Raw genomic sequence first — 19,877 nt, 5'->3', positions numbered from 1 at the left:
AGAATCACCACCTACGTTAGAATTGAAACCCCTTCCTGCTACGCTCAAGTATGTATTTCTAGGACCCAATGACACCCTCCCGGCAATCATTGCATCAGACTTGACCCCTAATTAGGAAACACAATTGGTTGGTATTCTGAAGGAACACAAAAAGACTATAGGTTGGTCCATTGCCGATTTAAAAGGAATTGACCCTCCATTTGCATGCACCATATTCATTTTGAGGCAAATGCCAAACCCCATCGAGATATGCAGATGAGATTGAATCCAAACATGCGTGAAGTAGTAAAGAAAGAGGTGGTAAAGTGGTTAGATGCTGGAATCATCTACCCCATATCCGATAGTAAATGGGTCAGTCCCACTCAAGTAGTACCTAAGAAATCAGGTATTACTGTGGTTGAGAATGAAGAAGGTGAACTACTTCCCACTCGCATATCATCTGGATGGCGAGTATGCATAGATTATAGAAAACTAAATGCCGTTACTAGGAAGGATCATTTTTCATTGCCCTTCATCGACCAAATCTTAGAATGGTTAGCAGGACAGTTTCTTCTATTTTCTTGATGGTTATTCAGGGTACAATCAAGTACCTGTATTTTTGGATGATCAAGAAAAGACTACCTTCACCTGCCCCTACGGCAACTTCGCTTTTCGACGTATGCCATTTGGGCTCTGCAATGCACCCGCTACATTTCAACGGTGTATACTAGCCATTTTTTTGGATATGGTGGATAAATGTCTTGAAGTTTTTATAGATGATTTTTCTGTATTTGGAACTACCTTTGAGGATTGTCTCCATAATCTTTTCAAAATTCTTAAATAGTGTATGGAGACAAATCTTGTCCTAAGTTAGGAAAAGAGCCATTTCATGGTGCGAAAGAGAATTATATTAGGACATATTATTTCTGAAAGAGGGATCGAGGTAGATAAAGCCAAAGTTGAGGTCATTTCAAAACTACCACCCCCTACTTCGGTCCGACAAATATGATCCTTCTTAGGTCATGCCGGATTTTATAGACACTTCATCAAAGACTTTAGCAAGATTTTAAGACCCTTGTGCAATCTGTTGACCAAGGACACACCATTTGTCTTTGACGAAGACTGTTTGAAAGCATTCAACATATTACGAACAGTCCTGACAACAGCACCCATAATAAAACCTCCTGACTGGTCCATTCCATTTGAGATTATGTGTGATGCCTCTGACTTTGCAATAGGTGCCGTCTTAGGCCAAAAAATCAATAAGGAGCCACATGTGATCTATTATGCTAGCAAGACTCTTTTCGATGCCCAATTAAACTACACCACAACAGAAAAAGAGCTACTAGCAGTAGTGTTTGTCCTTGAAAAATTTTGCTCATATCTGTTAAGATCTAAGGTTCTAGTTTACTCTGATCATGCGGCTCTGAAACATCTCCTCTCAAACAAAGATACTAAACCGCATTTGATCAGATGGATCTTTCTTTTACAAGAATTCATCTGAAAATCCGAGATAAGAAGGGTTTCGAGAATGTGGTAGCTGATCACATCTCCACGATCTTAGTTGAACACATGATAGGCATAGATGAGGTCAGAAAGAAATTTTCTGACGAACAACTTTTCACAATCTTCTCTAGCCATCCTCCATGGTTTGCCCATATTGTCAATTACTTGTCAACAAGACAAGTACCTTCTCACTGGACAAAACAAGAAAAGGATCGATTTTTCTCGTAAATTAAATATTATTTCTGGGAGGAACCTGAACTATTCAAATACTGTCCTGACCAAATTATTCACCGTTGTATCCCCGAAAGTGAATTCCAAAGCATTCTCAATTTTTGCCATTCTTCGGCATGTCGGGGATATTTTAGTGGAAGAAAAACTACAGCAAAAGTACTGCAAGTGGGTTTTATTGGCCAACGCTTTTCAAGGATGCACATGAATTTGGCCGAAGTTGTCTGCAATGTCAGCAAACAGAAAATTTATCTAAGAAAGATATGATACCGCTGACCCCCATTTTAGTAGTAGAAATCTTCGATGTTTAGGGGATTGATTTCATGGGACCTTTTCCGACCTCGTTTGGATTCAAATATATTCTGGTGGCAATTGATTACATGTCAAAATGGGTGGAGACAATAGCTACATGGATTAATGATAATAAAGTTGTAACTAGTTTTATCCAACGAAACATCATTAGTCGATTTGGCTTCCCAAGGGTGAACATTAGTGATAGGGGGACTCATTTTATGAATAAATATTTTGAAGCACTTATGAAAAAATATAATATTACACACAAAGTGGCCACACCATATCACCCCCAAACTAATGGTCAGGTAGAGGTGTCAAATAGGGAGATTAAACATAACCTAGAAAAGACGGTTAGGCCCGATAGAAAGGATTGGTCTCTTCGCTTAGATGATGCATTATGGGCTTACCGTATAGCTTTTAAAACCCCTATCGGTATGTCATCCTACCGATTAGTTTATGGCAAAGCTTGCCATCTGTCGGTTGAATTAGAACATCGTGCACTCTGGGCCATACGAATGTTTAATTTTAACATGAAGAATGCAGGTTCTAATCGAAGGTTGCAAATCAATGAACTGGAAGAACTTTGCAATGATGCATATGAGAGTTCATGAATTTACAAGGCTCGAACCAAAGTATTTCATGACAAATATATCTCTAAAAAATCATTTGAGCTAAATCAAAAGGTATGGCTTTTCAATTCCAGGTTACACCTTTTTTTCGGTAAACTTCGATCCCGATGGGGTGGACCTTTCATTATCACACAAATATTCCCACATGGAGCAATTGAAATTCATGACCCCTGGAATGGCAATACATTTAAGGTAAATGGCCAACATCTGAAGCCATATGTAGATGAAATTGCACATAAAGAATGAATCGACACCATCTACCCGTGTGATCCACTTTATAATGAATAATAAACTTGACGTCTGACTGAAGATGTAAAACTTAGTGCTTGTTGGGAGACAACCCAATGATTTCATATTTTTTTTTACTTTAATACAGCTGCAGGAATTTAGAACAAGAGCCTATTAATCAATGAAGCTATCTTCAACTTTCGAAGTAAAATTATCCCAGGTGCACCCTCTCCTTTTATTTTCTTTGCTTTCCTACTCCATTGAGAACAATGTAGATTAAGTTGGAGGAGAAAAAAATTAATCAAATCCTCAAGTATAGTCAGAAATAATTAGTTTTGTGTATCCAAATTTTATTTTGATTAAAAGTCAATTAGGCATCCTAATCAATGAATGATTAATGATCAAGATAATTTTAGAGATACTAAGGAATAAATTATTAAGAAAACCCAATGAATGGTAGGGTTTAGACCAAACCAAATTTTAGGAGTGATTCTACAACCCCCTTCTTACTGATCTCAATAAAGAATCTGCTTCATGAGAGATTGGGTGAAAAGGTCGAGGTATGCAAAAATCTCCTTAAAATTTTTATTTAAAATATATATATATATATATATATATAGTGGATAATAAGGGGACTAAATTGTAAAAAGATAATAAACCTCTCTCACATTAAGTTAGAGAATTTAAAGAGTAAAGTAGAGAGTTGGTGAAAGAAAAACTCTTGAAATTTCTTTAGTTAATACTCAGCCACTAATTGGGTCAAATTGATAATCCAATGAAGTATCTCTTTAATGGTCTGACTGTGGGGAGAATTCAGTGCAGGGGTAAAATGATAATTTTAAAACTTTTTCAAAATTATGATTTTACAGTGGAAAGATATTAATTAATCTAATTAATTAACATGAATTTACCCTACACTAGGATCTAAATATGATATATAGCATGCATTCATTTAAATTAGAAATTCAAATTCGAACAGTAAACACTGTAATGTGTTCAGAACACAATACTTTTGTGCGGGTAGTAGATCACCGCAATTTGATCATCATCGGAAGAGTCTGATCATCGCAATGCAGCAACACAGAGTGTCTGATCTCTGTGGATCGTCCACATGAAGCTCCCGATCTGATCGACTCCTCACGAGTGCTAGCTCGTTGTAGAGCCTTTTTGATGGTGGATGCTGATCGAACTCCTTCGATCGATATCTATCGATTCTTCAGATGTTCTAGATCATCAACAGACGTGCTTGAGAGGATGTTGAAGATCTTTCTGAGATTTTGTGGGCTCACGATACTCGTAGCTCACTTTCTCACTTCTCGAACCCCAGGCTAAAACTCTAGGGAACTCACTGGAAACCTTGCACCCACTTTTCTTTCTTTTTTTTTTTTCTTGGAAGGATATGGACTTCCTTCTCATGCACAAGACTTCTCACGTCCCAAAATTTTTCTCCAAAAAACTTCTTCTTTCACGCCCCACTCTTCTCCTCCTTTTATAACAACGTCAAACGTCTTATCCAAATGAAAGGATAAAGATGAGTAATTGCACATTTGAATTCAAATCAAATTTTGAATTCAAATGGATACCAACTCATCCTTTATCCACTAAAGGCGTGAGGCATGGTTTAAATCATGCATGGAGTGATTTCATGAGAAACCTTTTCTCATGTAATAAATAGGGCGTAAAAAAAGGGATAAGGTGCAAAGATTGATTGCCCATTCAAATTCAAACTTTATTTTGAATTTGAATGGCCAACCAATCATCCTTATCCATCCATTTGGCACATTAAAGTGGGGCATGGAGAGGACTTGGCGTGAAGAAAAAATTCATTAGAAGTTCCTTCTCATGAATCCAAATGGGTGCAATGGAAGTGAGATGGCGCATGGAGATTGGGTCAAGGTGGTTTAATTATTTAAACCAACCTAATTGAACCAAATAAGTTAGGTCCAATTAGACTAATTTAAATCCAACTTAATTAGACTTAATTAGAATCAATAAAATCTTAATCAAATCAAAAATTGACTAAGCCCAAACCCTGATCAAATCAGGGACCAAACCATCTCGACGATTAGGTCAACTCTTAACCTAATCGGATCAAACCCATCTGAATCCAATTCAATTAGATTTGATTCAAAAATAATTACTCAATCAAATTGAGTTAATTAGCGATCAAATCACTAATTAAACCTCTCATAAATACTGAGTCCAAATCCGATGGGCAATCAGGCATCAGAATTCATCGATATATAAATCTGATCGAAAAATCCCAACCAGTGGGACTCTTGACCCCGATACCCATAATGTGTGGAACTCATGATTAGAGAATCCTGATTCTCGATCACTGAGTCTTAAACATGTAGGATTCTACATCAGCCATCAGATCAGATAAGAACCTCTAATGTGTGTGACCCCACAGGTTCGAACCTAAGCCGGTAGCACAGGAACCAATTTCTGTACTAATCGAAGTGACCATCTAGCAATGGTACCTGATGATCGAATAGGTCAAATAGTCACAATCGCAATACTCAGAACCTACATGAATATGGTTATTGTATAATTCATCTTTTTGACCTCTGTGTTTAGGATAACTCAGGGTTAAACTGTCAACCCTGATCAGATCATCTGAATCGTGCTCAACTCAAACAGTCCTGTGACTCCTCATAAGGACTACCCTGGCCAAGGTTTTGCTAAATTGAAACATGACTGTATACAGCTCCTAAACTGGAGTGATCAATCCCATCTTGACACACGCACCGACAAGTCAAGTACTTGACTACACCCAGCAGCCTTCCGTCACTGAATTAAAAATTCAGGTAGTCCAGTGCCTAAGTGCAGTGAGTTACTTGCAAGTCACCGTGGCGGTCTCAAGTCAAAGGGATATTTATACCCATATTCCATCAGAGCAAATCTTGATAGCAGAAATAGCTTCGGAGTCGGTCACGTTCAGTGCAGATGTACCCTTACATCTCATTTGTATGCCATACCAATGTCTCCACACTCATTGATTAAGAGGACAACCAACCTATATGGCACACAATAACCTATGCTTGATAAACGTTGTCACCCTTGGTAACAACGTATCATTTGGTCGCGAACAGATTTAAGGACTAAATGATAAATCCTCCTTTGTTGAGTCTAAATAGTCCTAAGGACTTCACCACAACATAGGAGTTCATTAGAAGATGAAACATTTTATGATGAAAAATATCAAAATAATTTTTATTAATTCATAATTCATGTATAAATATAAAAATAAGTACAACCATCAACAGGCTGATGATTGGCTTTGGGACACTATTTCCAACAATCTCCCACTTGGCCTAAAGCCAATCAGTGTAGTATGTAATATCCATCTTCGACTTGTAGTTGTCGAACTCCTTCACCGCAATGGTTTTAGTAAATGGGTCAGCCAGGTTTTCCTTCCCGTCGATCTTCTGAAGATCGACGTCACCTCGATCCATAATTTTCCGGATGAGATGGTAGTGACGCAGAATATGCTTCGTCTGCTGGTGTGCCTTTGGTTCCTTCGCCTGAGCAATGGCTCTAGAGCTGTCACAGTAGAGCAGAACTGGACCAACAAGGGAGGGTGCTACTCCGAGCTCAGTTATGAATTTCCTCAGCCACATCGCTTCTTTGGTAGCATCTGATGCAGCGACATACTTTGCTTCGCAAACTGAATCAGCCACTGTGTGCTGCTTGGAACTTTTCCAGTAGATAGCCCCACCATTAAGGGTAAAAATAAATCCCGACATACTTTTGCTGTCATCATGATCAGACTGGAAACTAGAGTCTGTAAACCCTATAAGTCTCAAGTCCAATTCACTATAAACAAGCCACTGGTCCTTAGTATTTCTTAAATACTTCAGGATGGTTTTAACAACCTTCCAGTGTTCTCCCCTGGATCAGATTGGTATCTACACACTACCCCTAGTGAGTATGCCACATTCGGTCGTGTACATGTCATGGCGTACATGATAGATCCCACTGCCGAAGCATATGGAATCCTATCCATACGCTCTCTCTCTTGAGGTATTGTCGGACAATCCCTCTTCGAGAGAGAAATTCCATGGCCTATCGGAAGATAGCTTTTCTTGGAATTCTCCATGCTGAACCTCTTCAGCATAGTATCAATGTACGTGGACTGAGATAAACCAAGCAACCTTTTAGATCTATCCCTATAAATCCTCATCCCTAGGATGTAGGAAGCTTCTCCCAGATCTTTCATGGAGAACTGTGATGACAGCCAAATCTTTATTCCCTGTAATGCAGGGACATCATTCTCGATTAAAAGAATGTCATCCACATACAATATAAGAAATACTACTACTAGACCATTAGCCCACTTATAAATACATGACTCTTCTCCATTCTTAACGAAGCCATACGTCTTGATCATCTTATCAAAGCGTATGTTCCAACTCTGTGATCCCTGCTTAAGTCCATAAATGGACCTCTGTAGCCTGCACACCTTAGACTCATCTGTGGATGTGAATCTTTCAGGTTGTATCATATACACCTCTTCATCCAGCTCTCCGTTTAGAAAAGCTGTCTTCACATCCATCAGCCAGATTTCATAGTCCAGATGGACAGCTATCGCAAGCATAATCCGAATGGATTTGAGTATTGCCATAGGAGAAAATATCTCGTCATAGTCTATACCATTACATTGATGATATCCCTTGGCAACCAGACGGGCTTTATAGGTTTCCATCTTTCCGTCTGCGCCTCTCTTCCTCTTGAAGACCCACTTACACCCTATGAATTTTACTCCTTCGAGTGGGTCAACCAATGTCCACACATCGTTGACCTTCATGGACTCCATTTCGGATTTCATGGCCTCCAGCCATTTTTCAGAGTCGGATCTCTGCATTGCATCCATGTAGGTGATCAGATCCTCATCATTTTCATCAAGTTCGATAGGATCGCCATCCTGGACCAAGAAACCATAGTATCTATCCGGTTGACATGGTACTCTACCAGATCACCTTAAGGGTGCTTGAACAATGGGCTCCGGATCTGATCTAACCAAATCCGATTTAGGTTCAGCAACTTGTGTCGGTTTTTTCACCTATCGAACTTCGTCAAGTTCGACCTTAGAGGCAACAGTCCCTTCACCAAGGAACTCCTTTTCCAAAAAGATTATCGTAAGGCTGACAAACACTTTTTGCTCATCAGCTAGGTAGAAGTAATACCCTTTGGTCTCTTTTGGGTACCCTATAAAATTACACTTGTCAGACCTAGGTCCAAGCTTGTTCGTAATTAAACGTTTAACATAAGTCGGACACCCCTAAACCCTAAGGTGCGAGAGTACTGGCTTATGTCCTATCCATATCTCATATGGCATTTTGGTTACAGACTTACTCGAAACTCTATTTAGAAGGTAACAAGCTGATTCTAGCGCATATCCCCAGAGGAAGATTGGCAGACCAGCAAACCCCATCATGGATCGAACCATATCCAATAAGGTCCGATTTCTCCTTTCAGATACACCATTATGTTATGGTGTTCCAGGAGGAGTCCACTGAGAGAGAATCCCATTCTCCCCAAGATATGTCAGAAAATCATTGGAAAGGTATTCACCTCCTCGATCAGATCGAAGAGTTTTAATACACTTTTCAGTTTATTTTTCTACCTCATTTCGAAATAGTTTGAACATTTCAAACGACTCTGATTTATGCTTCATTAAATAGACATACCCATACCTCGATAGCTCATCTGTGAAGGTTATGAAGTAGAAATATCCACCTCTTGCACTTGAGCTCATGGGTCCACATACATCAGAATGTACCAAATCCAAGAGTTCACTGGCTCGCTCACCTTTTTCAGTAAAAGGTGATTTGGTCATTTTACCAAGAAGACAGGACTCACAGGTTGGAAGTGATTCACAATCACCTACTTTAAGAATTCCTTCTTGAGCCAACCTATTTATCTTGTTCTTATTGATATGACCTAGCCTATAGTGCCAAAGGTAGACTTCTGACACATTATCTATTCTAGAGCATTTACCGGAGGTTTGAACTACATTAACAGGTTGTGATAGAAAGTAAATTCTATTATTAAGTTGTCCAACAAACATTGTAACACCATTCAAAATGATATTGCAAACATTTTCTTTTATTAAAAATTGATAACTGTTCATGGCCAAAAGGCCTACAAAAATAATATTTAATAAAAAGCTTGGACAATAGTGACATTCACTCAGAATTATATTTCGAGAATTATTTACAAGGTTCATGATTCCTAATGCTAGAACTGAAACTTTGCTTCCATCTCCAACGTTCAAAAATCTATCATCCTCATCAAATCTCCTACTGACCTGCAGACCCGGCATCGAATTGCAAATATGATAAGAGCTTCTGGTATCCAATACCCAGGCAGTAGTATCACAAATGAAAAAGTTGCAAGGTGTTATCATATAAGTACCTTGCTTCTTCTTCGGTCTGTTCGGGTCCAAGGAAGCAATGTATAGATGACAGTTCCTCTTCCAGTGCCCCTGCTTCTTGCAAAAGAAGCACTCCACCTGGCTCTGGTCGGGCTTGCGCTTCTTGGTCTGACCCTGTGCAGATGTCCCAGCATGCAGCTGCACCTTCTTATTCTTCTTCTTCTTGTTCTTCTTCTTTCCTTCCTTAAAGGGTCGATGACCAGAAGAAGACCCTCCCACAATATTCACCGACTCCTTATGGAGCTGGTGATCCTTCTCAAAGTTCTGCAGTAACCCCAACAAACTGTGGTAGTTCACTGCAGGCTTTGTCATCCGAAAATGAGTAAGGAAGGGGAGGAAGGACTTGGGCAATGAATTAAGGATCGCATCCTTATTGAACTGCTCGTGTAGGGGAAAGCCCAGTTTAGTTAGGCGCTCAATCATTTCGATCATGTACAGTACATGATCAGTGACTGAGGCTCCATCCCTCATCCGAGCATTGAAAATGGCACAACTAGTTTTATGCCTTTCAACATCGTCAGGCGTGCCAAAAGAGTCATTCAATATTTGAAGCATCTCCTGTGGCTGGGCGTTCTCGAACCTGCGGCTGAACTCATCATTCATTGCCGCAGCATTATGCACCGGACAGTGGTGCGGTCGTTGAGCCACTTCTGGTAAGTATCTCGGACCGTCCCTCTAGCATTCAGGGCTGGCTCCTCAGGTACCGGATCCGTTACAACATAAAGGATCCGCTCATGCTCAAGGATAATTTTTAATTTTCGATACCAGCTATCGAAATTAGGTCCCATGAGCTTGTCATTATCTAATAATGACCGGAGGGACAGGGTAGTGGCCATAGCTGCATAAAGAAAAATTAGACCTCTATTAGTACATAAATTATAAATACTAAAGACTTGGACTTTAGTCTAAAGTTTCTCCCAGTATTTTAACGAACTGGTAGCCTCAACCTCCAATTCAAAAAATTACTTTAATTTTTTAGTGGGTACTAGAATCCACACAGACTACACACGAGCCCAACTTTGGTTGGTCAACCCATGTGCATCTATGGGTAGGTTCATAACCAGTTGTTTCTCTAAACAACTTCTAGTAATTGATTTTGCCCCAGAACCTAATCAGTAGGCTTTGGCCTCCACTAAAAAGATCTGGTTAGGTCCAACCCAATTATGGACTTAATCCATCTAACCCATTGACCCACAAGTTTATGCAATTGTCTTAGGTCTTAATTCATAATTCTAGACCTACTAGATAACACTTAATTCTTTTAATTAAGTATTTGGGCTGATGGGCCAGGGTTTGGTATTTCGAAAATAATTTTCAAATTTCAAAGGTTTTATTTTCTGTTCACCAAATATGTTGACTTATTACACAAATATATCAGCACATTTTATAAATAGCAATCCTATTGCTAATTACATAATAGAAAATAACTCAATCAAAATAAATCATGAATATTCCTTTCGCTGCTTCATCTGCATGGGATATAATCGCATCGGCACCCCTACCGCCATAGGAGACCCCATCGAATAGGAAGAGAGGGCCTTTAAACCCTACTTTTCTCCTATGACCGGACGGCCATGGCAACCAACCCAATTCGATTACTTGCTACTTGGATCAAGTATATCTAAATATATCAATTTCAAAATTTAAATTTTAAATTTTAAATTTTAAATTTTGAATTTTAAATTTCAAACAAATTTCAAAATTTTGAATTTCAAATTTTGAATTTCAAATTTTGAATTTTAAATTTTGAATTTCAAATTTGAAATTTCAACCAAATTTCAAATTTCAAATTTTAAATTTTAAATTTCAAATTTTTAAATTTTGAATTTTGAATTTTAAATTTTAAAATTCAAATTTTAAATTTTGAATTTCAAATTTTGAATTTTAAATTTTGAATTTCAAATTTAAAATTTCAACCAAATTTTAAATTTCAAATTTTGAATTTCAAATTTTTGAATTTTGAATTTCGAACAACTTTCAAAATTCAAATTTTAAATTTTAAATTTAAACTTTTAGATTACAACTTAATCTACGTATGCAAATATATATATCATATCTAAGAACCCACTCTGATACCATTTATGGGGAGAATTCAGTTCAGGGGTAAAATGATAATTTTAAAACTTTTTCAAAATTATGATTTTACAGTGGAAAGATATTAATTAATCTAATTAATTAATATGAATTTATCCTACACTAGGATCTAAATATGATATATTGCATGCATTCATTTAAATTTAAAATTCAAATTCGAACAGTAAACACTTTATTGTAATGTGTTCAGAACACAATACCTTTGTACGGGTAGTAGATCACCGTAATCTGATCACCGTCGGGAGAGTCTGATCATCATGACACAGCCACACAACATGTCTGACCTCTATGGATCATCCACACGAAGCTCTCGATCTGATCGACTCCTCATGAGTGCTAGCTCGTTGTAGAGCCCTTTTAACGGTGGATGCTGATCGAACTCCTTCGATCGATATCTGTCGATTCTTCGGATGCTTCGGATCATCAACAGACGTACTTGAGAGGGTGTTGAAGATCTCTTTGAGATTTTGTGGGCTCACGACACTGGTAGCTCACTTTCTCACTTCCCGAACCCCAGGCTAAAACTCCAGGAAACTCACCGGAAACCTTGCACCCACTTTTCTTTCTTTTCTTTTTTTTTTCTTGGAAGGATATGGACTTCCTTCTCATGCACAAGACTTCTCACATCCCAAAATTTTTCTCCAAAAAACTTCTTCTTTCACGCCCCACTCTTCTCCTCCTTTTATAACAACATCAAACGTCTTATCCAAAAGAAAGGATAAAGATGAGTAATTACACATTTGAATTCAAATCAAATTTTGAATTCAAATGGACACCAACTCATCCCTTATCCACTAAAGGCATGAGGCATGGCTTAAATTGTGCATGGAGTGATTTCATGAGAAACCTTTTCTCATATAATAAATAGGGCGTAAAAAAAGAGATAAGGTGCAAAGATTGATTGCCCATTCAAATTCAAACTTTATTTTGAATTTGAATGGCCAATCAATCATCCTTATCCATCCATTTGGCACATTAAAGTGGGGCATGGAGAGGGCTTGGCATGAGAAAAAAATTCATGAGAAATTTCTTCTCATGAATCCAAATGGGTGCAATGGAAGTGAGGTGGCGCATGGAGATTGGGTCAAGATGGTTTAATTATTTAAACCAACCTAATTGAACCAAATAAGTTAGGTCCAATTAGACTAATTTAAACCCAACTTAATTAGGCTTAATTAGGCTCAATAAAATCTTAATCAAATCAGAAATTGACTAAGCCCAACCCCTGATCAAATCAGGGACCAAACCATCTCGATGATTAGGTCAACTCTTAACCTAATCGGGTCAAACCCAACTGAATTCAATTCAATTAGACTTGATCCAAAAATAATTACTCAATCAAATTGAGTTAATTAGTGATCAAATCACTAATTAAACCTCTCATAAATACTGAGTCCAAATTCGATGGGCAATCAGGCATCAAAATTCATCGATATGTAAACCTGATCGAAAAATCCCAACCAGTGGGACTCTTGACCCCGGTACCCATAATGTGTGGAACTCGTGATCAGAGAATCCTGATTCTTGTTCATTGAGTCCCAAACATGTAGGATTCTACATCAGCCATCAGATCAGATAAGAACCTCTAATGTGTGTGACCCCGCAGGTTCGAACCTAAGCCGGTAGCACAGGAACCAATTCCTGTACTAATCGAAGTGACCATCTAGCAATGGTACCCGATGATCGGATAGGTCGAATGGTCGCAATCGCAACACTCAGAACCTACATGAATATGGTTACTATATAATTCATCCTTTTGACCTCTGTGTTTAAGACGACTCAGGGTTAAACTGTCAACCCTGATCAGATCATCCGAATCGTGCTCAACTCAAACAGTCCTGTGACTCCTCACAAGGACTACCCTGGCCAAGGTTTTGCAAAATTGAAACATGACTGTACACAGCTCCTAAACTGGAGTGGTCAATCCCATCTTGACACACGCACTGACAAGTCAAGTACTTGACTACACCCAGCAGCCTTCCGTCACTGAATTAAAAATTCAGGTAGTCCAGTGCCTAAGTGCAGTGAGTTGCTTGCAAGTCACCGTGGCAGACTCAGGTCAGAGGGATATTTATATCCATATTCCATCAGAGCAAATTTTGACAGCAGAAATAGCTCCAGAGTTGGTCACGTTCAGTGCAGATGTACCCTTATATCTCACCTGTATGCCATACCAATGTCTCCACACTCATTGGTTAAAAGGACAACCAACTTATATGGCACACAATGACCTATGCTTGATAAACGTTGTCATCCTTGGTAACAACGTGTCATTTGGTCGCGAACAGATTTAAGGACTAAACGATAAATCCTCCTTTGTCGAGTCTAAATAGTCCTAAGGACTTCACCACAACATAGGAGTTCATTAGAAGATGAAATATTTTGTGATAAAAAATATCAAAATAATTTTTATTAATTCATAATTTATGTACAAATACAAAAATAAGCACAACCGTCAACAGACTGACGATTGGCTTTGGGACACTATTCCCAACACTGACCATGTATCATCTACCTTTTGGGATGCCTAACCTAACTTTTTATTCAAGATCAAGTTGGTACACAATTCTGATATATCTATTTTACTCGAGGACGAGTAAAATTCAAGTTGGAGGGTGTGATAAACACTTAATTTAAGTCATTTAAAGCAAAAAATTATATTTAATTTATTTTAGTTATTAAGAATTTGATACTTTTTTTATGTTTTACAGAAAAGGTGATCGCCGATACAAAGAGTCTGATTCGTAGATCAAAAAGACTCAAGTTTGAAAAAAATTAAACTTAAAATAAAATTTAAATAAAAGAAGGATGCATACGGTGTTATAGAAAATGAAGATACTATGCAAGAAACCCAAAAAGGATATAGACATCATTGTAAAGAAACAAAAGTTTCTTTTTGTAATCAAAAATCAGGCACGCGGCATCGGGCGCGTGGCACAGCGGGTTCGCGCGGCATGCGGGTTCGCACGGTATTGCGGACATGCGGACACAGTGGTGAACAGATAGCAGATGGATCTGAAAATTAAAAGAAAAAAATAATACTTGAAAATACTTCAAGAGGAAGAATTTGTATTTTCTTTATCTGCTTGTGATCTTTTCATCTCATCCATCCATCTTTTAATCCTTAGTATTTTTTTTAGTCTCACATCTGAAAACCATGTAAAACTCTTCCCTCCTAACACCTATAAAAAGGCTTTTGTACTCTTTTTTGAAGGGGGAGCCCAGAAATTCTTCTAGAGCCTTGCATAAAGGAAGAGAAAGGGATTACTCCATGAGCAGCTAGACTAGCAATCTCGGGAGTGGAGAAAAAATTTTGTAATGACACAGAGTGGGTTTATTATTCTAAACTTTTTTATATTTCTTTATATGCAATAAAGATTATACTTTTTATTTAAATTGTCTGAGTTCTTTATTTGCTCTCTTTCATATGCTTTTATTTATGCTTTCCTGTTAGATTAATATTAGGAACACTTTTACTTTTCGGAGATGCACCGTGATCTACGGGTATGGGGCATGCCGAGGAAAGAAGAGTTGTTTACCTAGTACTTTCTGGAGATGCACCGTGATTTATGGGTACGGGGTGTGCCGAGGAAAGATAGGTATTTTTTTTAAGATTAAATAACATCTATTTAAATAAAAAAAAAAGAGATACAACTCTACTAGTGCAAAATTAATTCAAAACTCCCGAGCTCTTTATTTTCTAATTACATCAATTTTAAGATAATTTATTTTCTAAATCAAAACAATGCTTCTTTCTTTTATTTTGCAATCTCAACTTAGCCCAAGGTCCCTAAGGATACGATCTCGACTCATCCTACCTACGTAGTGAGTAGAGTTATTTTTGGTGCTATCAATGACTGTGCATCACTTTCAAAATTCATCAGTGATACCTAGCAGTATATGGTGGCAATCCATCAGGAATGAAGACGAACCTCTCAGTGCAGCTACCTGTATGATTGAGTTCCTCTATCGGAGAAGACAAGGCTTCGAACTCGAGGAATAATCACACCAAAATCCAATTGCTTTCGATCTTGCCATTAAATCATGTCAAGAGGACACTATATAGATATCTTACAATCTAAGATTTGATTTTGGGCTACAACATATAGAAAAACCAAACCCTAGGGTACACTAGTAACACTTACTAATTCTCTCACCACTCTTCTTGCAACTTTTTTCTCTCAATTTTTTCTTATCTTTTTCTCATATTTTTTTCTAAATTCTTTTATTTGATTTTACATGCCACTTATCTATGGTTTCCACCCAAAAACCCAACACCAAGGTCATATGGGACATCCCATTTAAATAGGAAACCAAGGGATGTGAGAAGGACCAAGGGGTGCCAACCTTTGGCACTCTACTTTCTCATGCGGTGAATAAATTCACCATGTATCATTTTTAGCACAGGAGAGCTAATAAGTGATATATTTTTATATTAATTATAGATATTTTTGATAATTTATGGTGTTAACATCTTCTTAAAAATCTAATTTCAAGAATTTATTAAATTTTCTTAAAAAATAAGTAATTTTAGAAAAAAATATGAAATTAGATATATTTATAAAAAATAAAATATTAATTTAATTAAGTAATTTAAGCACCAAAATGATGAAAATTTTTTGAAAAATTTAATACATATTTTTTTCAATTTTTCAGGTGAAAATCGGAGCAAAAATAGAGTCAAAATACCTTTAAAAAACTTTAAAAATAGCCTCTGGTGCATGGTGGACCAGTCGGTCGGTCCATGAAATCAGGGCACGGTCCACCAAAGATCGCACTTGGTCCACAGGCGTGGTCTACAGACAGATGGAAGCTCCTTTGCATGATCGAACGGTCAAAATTCAACCCGATCCAGATCTGACGGTCAGCATCCATTGTCGATTTATAAGAGGAGGTTTTGCATGATCGGACGGTCAAAAACTCATCCATCAAGAGATCCAATGGTCCAGATTTGTACCGACTTTGAAAAGAACTCTTCTGTGCAATCCGATGGCCCAGAATCAATCTAAGGCGCGATCCAACGATTGAGAACGAATCCGATTGAAATAAGGAGATTAAAAGCTAGATTTTGATCAGATCTGGGCGGTCCACAACTAATCCGATGGTCAAGAATATTCCCAATCAATATGTTTTCTAAAGATTTTAGGACTCCTTTTGTGATTAGAAAAATATGAAAAAATTATCTATAAATAGGAGGTCCGAGAATAAGCTTTAGGAGAAAAAAAAATCAGATAAAAAGTAAGGAAAAAATAGAAAAAAAATTCAAGAAACTTTAAGAATTAATTATAGGGAGATTAAGGAGCCAGAGAGTTTGATGCATAGCTAAATCCCTTCAATCCAGGAATATGATGAAGCCTGTAAATGGGTTTCTATTTTTTTATATTTAATTTTTATGTAATAAAATTATACTTTTATTTTATATCTTTTTACTTTTTTTTGAGGTATTGATTCAGCCTACACGGCCTATACCCTCGATTGACCTGCCGTGATCCCTGGATACGGTACGTACTTAGGAGAGATAGATCGTGGTATGCTAGATTAAATCTTAGATCTTGTAATTAAATTTAGATAGTTTATACTTCAACAGGACGAGCTGTAATCTACTGATACAGTCCGTATCCCTTAGAGATAAACTATACTAATACCATAATTACAAGAATTAAATATTAAAATATATAAAAAAGAAGAAAGTAAATCTCTTTGCATGGTGGATTCAGAATTCTTGGATTATTTCTCTGAATTATTTTCTTTCATAATTTAATTTATACTTTTAAATTCTTACTATTTTATTTTTGTTAATTCTTCTACAATCAATTCTCTTTTTATTTCTTCTTAAAAAAAAAGATAATCACCCTAGATCTCCATGAAAATGATCCCTACTCACCCTATCTATATAGTTTGAGTTAGTTTTTATTCTTGATCGCCTATGACAGTGATCAAATTTTGGCACCATTATCGGGGATCTAGGCATGATTATTTAAAAAAAATTAATTTCTTTTTAATTACTTTCTAACTTACCTAATTCTTTAGTCAAACTTACTTTCTTTCAAAAAAAAAAAATCTGTACATTGACACCTCATAATCTACTTAAGAAATTAGATACTTAATCACAAAACCTAAAAAATAAAACAAATCAATTTACTCTTAACTAACTATCAAATCAATACGATTAACATTTAACCTAGTGCAAGTGTTACAAGAGGATCGATTAGCAATTTGATTGCTAATTGACTTAATTTGATTAAGCCAATAGACTGAGATTAAGTCTAATTGAATATAATTTAATTAGATTTAGTTTGGGCTTGATTAGATCAAGTCCAATTGGTTTATTGGATAAGCTAAATGCAAGAAAAAAACTAGTCCTAGTTCAATTAGGACTTGGGTCAACCTAATTTCTAATTTGATTAAAAAATTAAATTTAATTTAAATCTAATTTAATCTGATTAAATTAGATTCTTAATTAGGTTAAGACCTATTTTAATTAGGTTGATCTAATTTGAAGAAAAAACCGACTTTTTCCTTGTAGGATCTTCCAGATCTAATGAGATCTGGGGTGAAATATTTTAAAAATTATCTTATGATATTTTAGATCTAAGATCTATTAGATCTAACTCCTATTATCTAATATTAAATCTAAAATTAAATCTAAAAATATAAGGAATAGAGAAATACCTCTAGGATAACTAAATTACCCTGTAGATGATCGCAGCAATGCCCGAGGTTCTAAAATAGCCATGCAGTCGTCTGGCCTCTACCAGTATCCACTCAAGTAGGATCAGGATCATCTTCTCCTTGCAAATCTTTGCTCCAAAAATCAAATTTTGATCTGATCTGAAAAATCTTCAAAAAATCTTCTGAAGCTGGAGCAACAGCTTCTCGATAAATCTCTACAGCCTTCTAATCAGGAAGCCACCATGCCTTGGACAGGCACCAGATGAATTCCCAACCTCTTAGATGTGAAGAGGAGAGGGAAAGGAGTAGAGGGGGTATAGAGAAGTGGAGAGGATTTAGGCTTTTGCTTGTTATTTAGTAGAGTCTCTAAACCCTAGGCGCAGACAGAGTTTAAATAGACCCTGCTACGCCATGCAGTGCCACATCATTCGACCAATCAGAAAACTCTAATTAATTCTAAAAAAATTTTGATTGATGGAGTGATATCTTCTAATCATATCAGATAAGAATTCCCATAATCCCTCCTACTATTAGTGCCAACACTGGATAAGCACAGTGAGATTTGCGCCCCACAGTCCAAGTTGATCAAGGGATCAGAGTCCACATCTCATGGGACTCTATCCTTATCCACTTGGGGCGCACACCCAATCTGAATATGGCACCCACTTTGAGGCCCAATTTAGTAGGTGGACACTCCATAAAAACTCTCCAATGACCTCTTGCCAAGTGGCCTTCAGTCCAAGGTCCATGGGTCAACGTTTGACCAATATCCTAAAATGGAAATGACAGGTGACAGAAATTGGCAGGTGTTATCTTAAATTCATCTCATAAATTAAGACAAAATTTTTCTGAGCTGGACTGGCTCCAGTCAGACTGAGAGAAACCTTCTCAATATTTTTTGAATGAGTCAAATCATATTTGGCTCAGTCGAGATAGAAAAGATTACACGAGGAGAAAGTTAGGCTCAATCATGTGCTAGCATGATTTTCTTGAACCTAATTGGATTTAATCCAAATCAATCGAACTGGGCTAGCTCAATTGATGACATCCAAATTCTAACTCTTATTTGTGTGACCCAGTTAGGTTCATTTCTATATGGTAATGAGATATGTCGTGATCTCATCATCGACATCATCGAAACTCCTTTCGATAGATCAGAACTCTTCTGATTCAGACAATTAGAATGATTGATCATCAAATTTATTCTAATTGCTCCCAAAATTCACCAGTGACACCTAGCAGTATATGGTGGCAACCCATCAGAAATGAAGATGAACCTCTCGATGTAGCTACCTGTGTGATTGAGTTCCTCTATCATGAGTTCCGACTGAATTAGGGTTAAGGTGAACTTGTCAAACCCAACATCAATCATATGAATCAATCGATCGATCCAAATCCGATGTAAAATCTTAATGGAAAACTTTTTTCCATTATTTCACTCTGCCATGGCCAAGGGCTTAAGGACTCGATCTTTCGATCATCATAGGACTACTCCTCTCATCTATCGAGGTTGATAGATCCCATCTTGGTGCGACCTAGTTCCTACAATGAATATGCTACAGCCAACATACACCTCAGGATTTTGAATGACTAGGAGATCGAGTTATGGTATAGTCAAACTACAACACACTCAAGGTGAACTGTCGATGTACCTCAGGTCAAAGAACTAGACACGCAGCTACAGCATCGAGCTAGTCATCGACAAGAAGGTAGACTTCCTTATGACTGCTCGAGGTGGTCACGCTCAGTACTCTCATTCTCAATGAATATCTGTACTCTCACTTTGATGTCTCCACACCGTAGACTCA

This window comes from Elaeis guineensis, chromosome 2 (genome assembly GCF_000442705.2).
Source record: "Elaeis guineensis isolate ETL-2024a chromosome 2, EG11, whole genome shotgun sequence".
Classification (NCBI taxonomy): Eukaryota; Viridiplantae; Streptophyta; class Magnoliopsida; order Arecales; family Arecaceae; genus Elaeis; species Elaeis guineensis.
Note: the sequence above shows the minus strand (reverse complement) of the source record.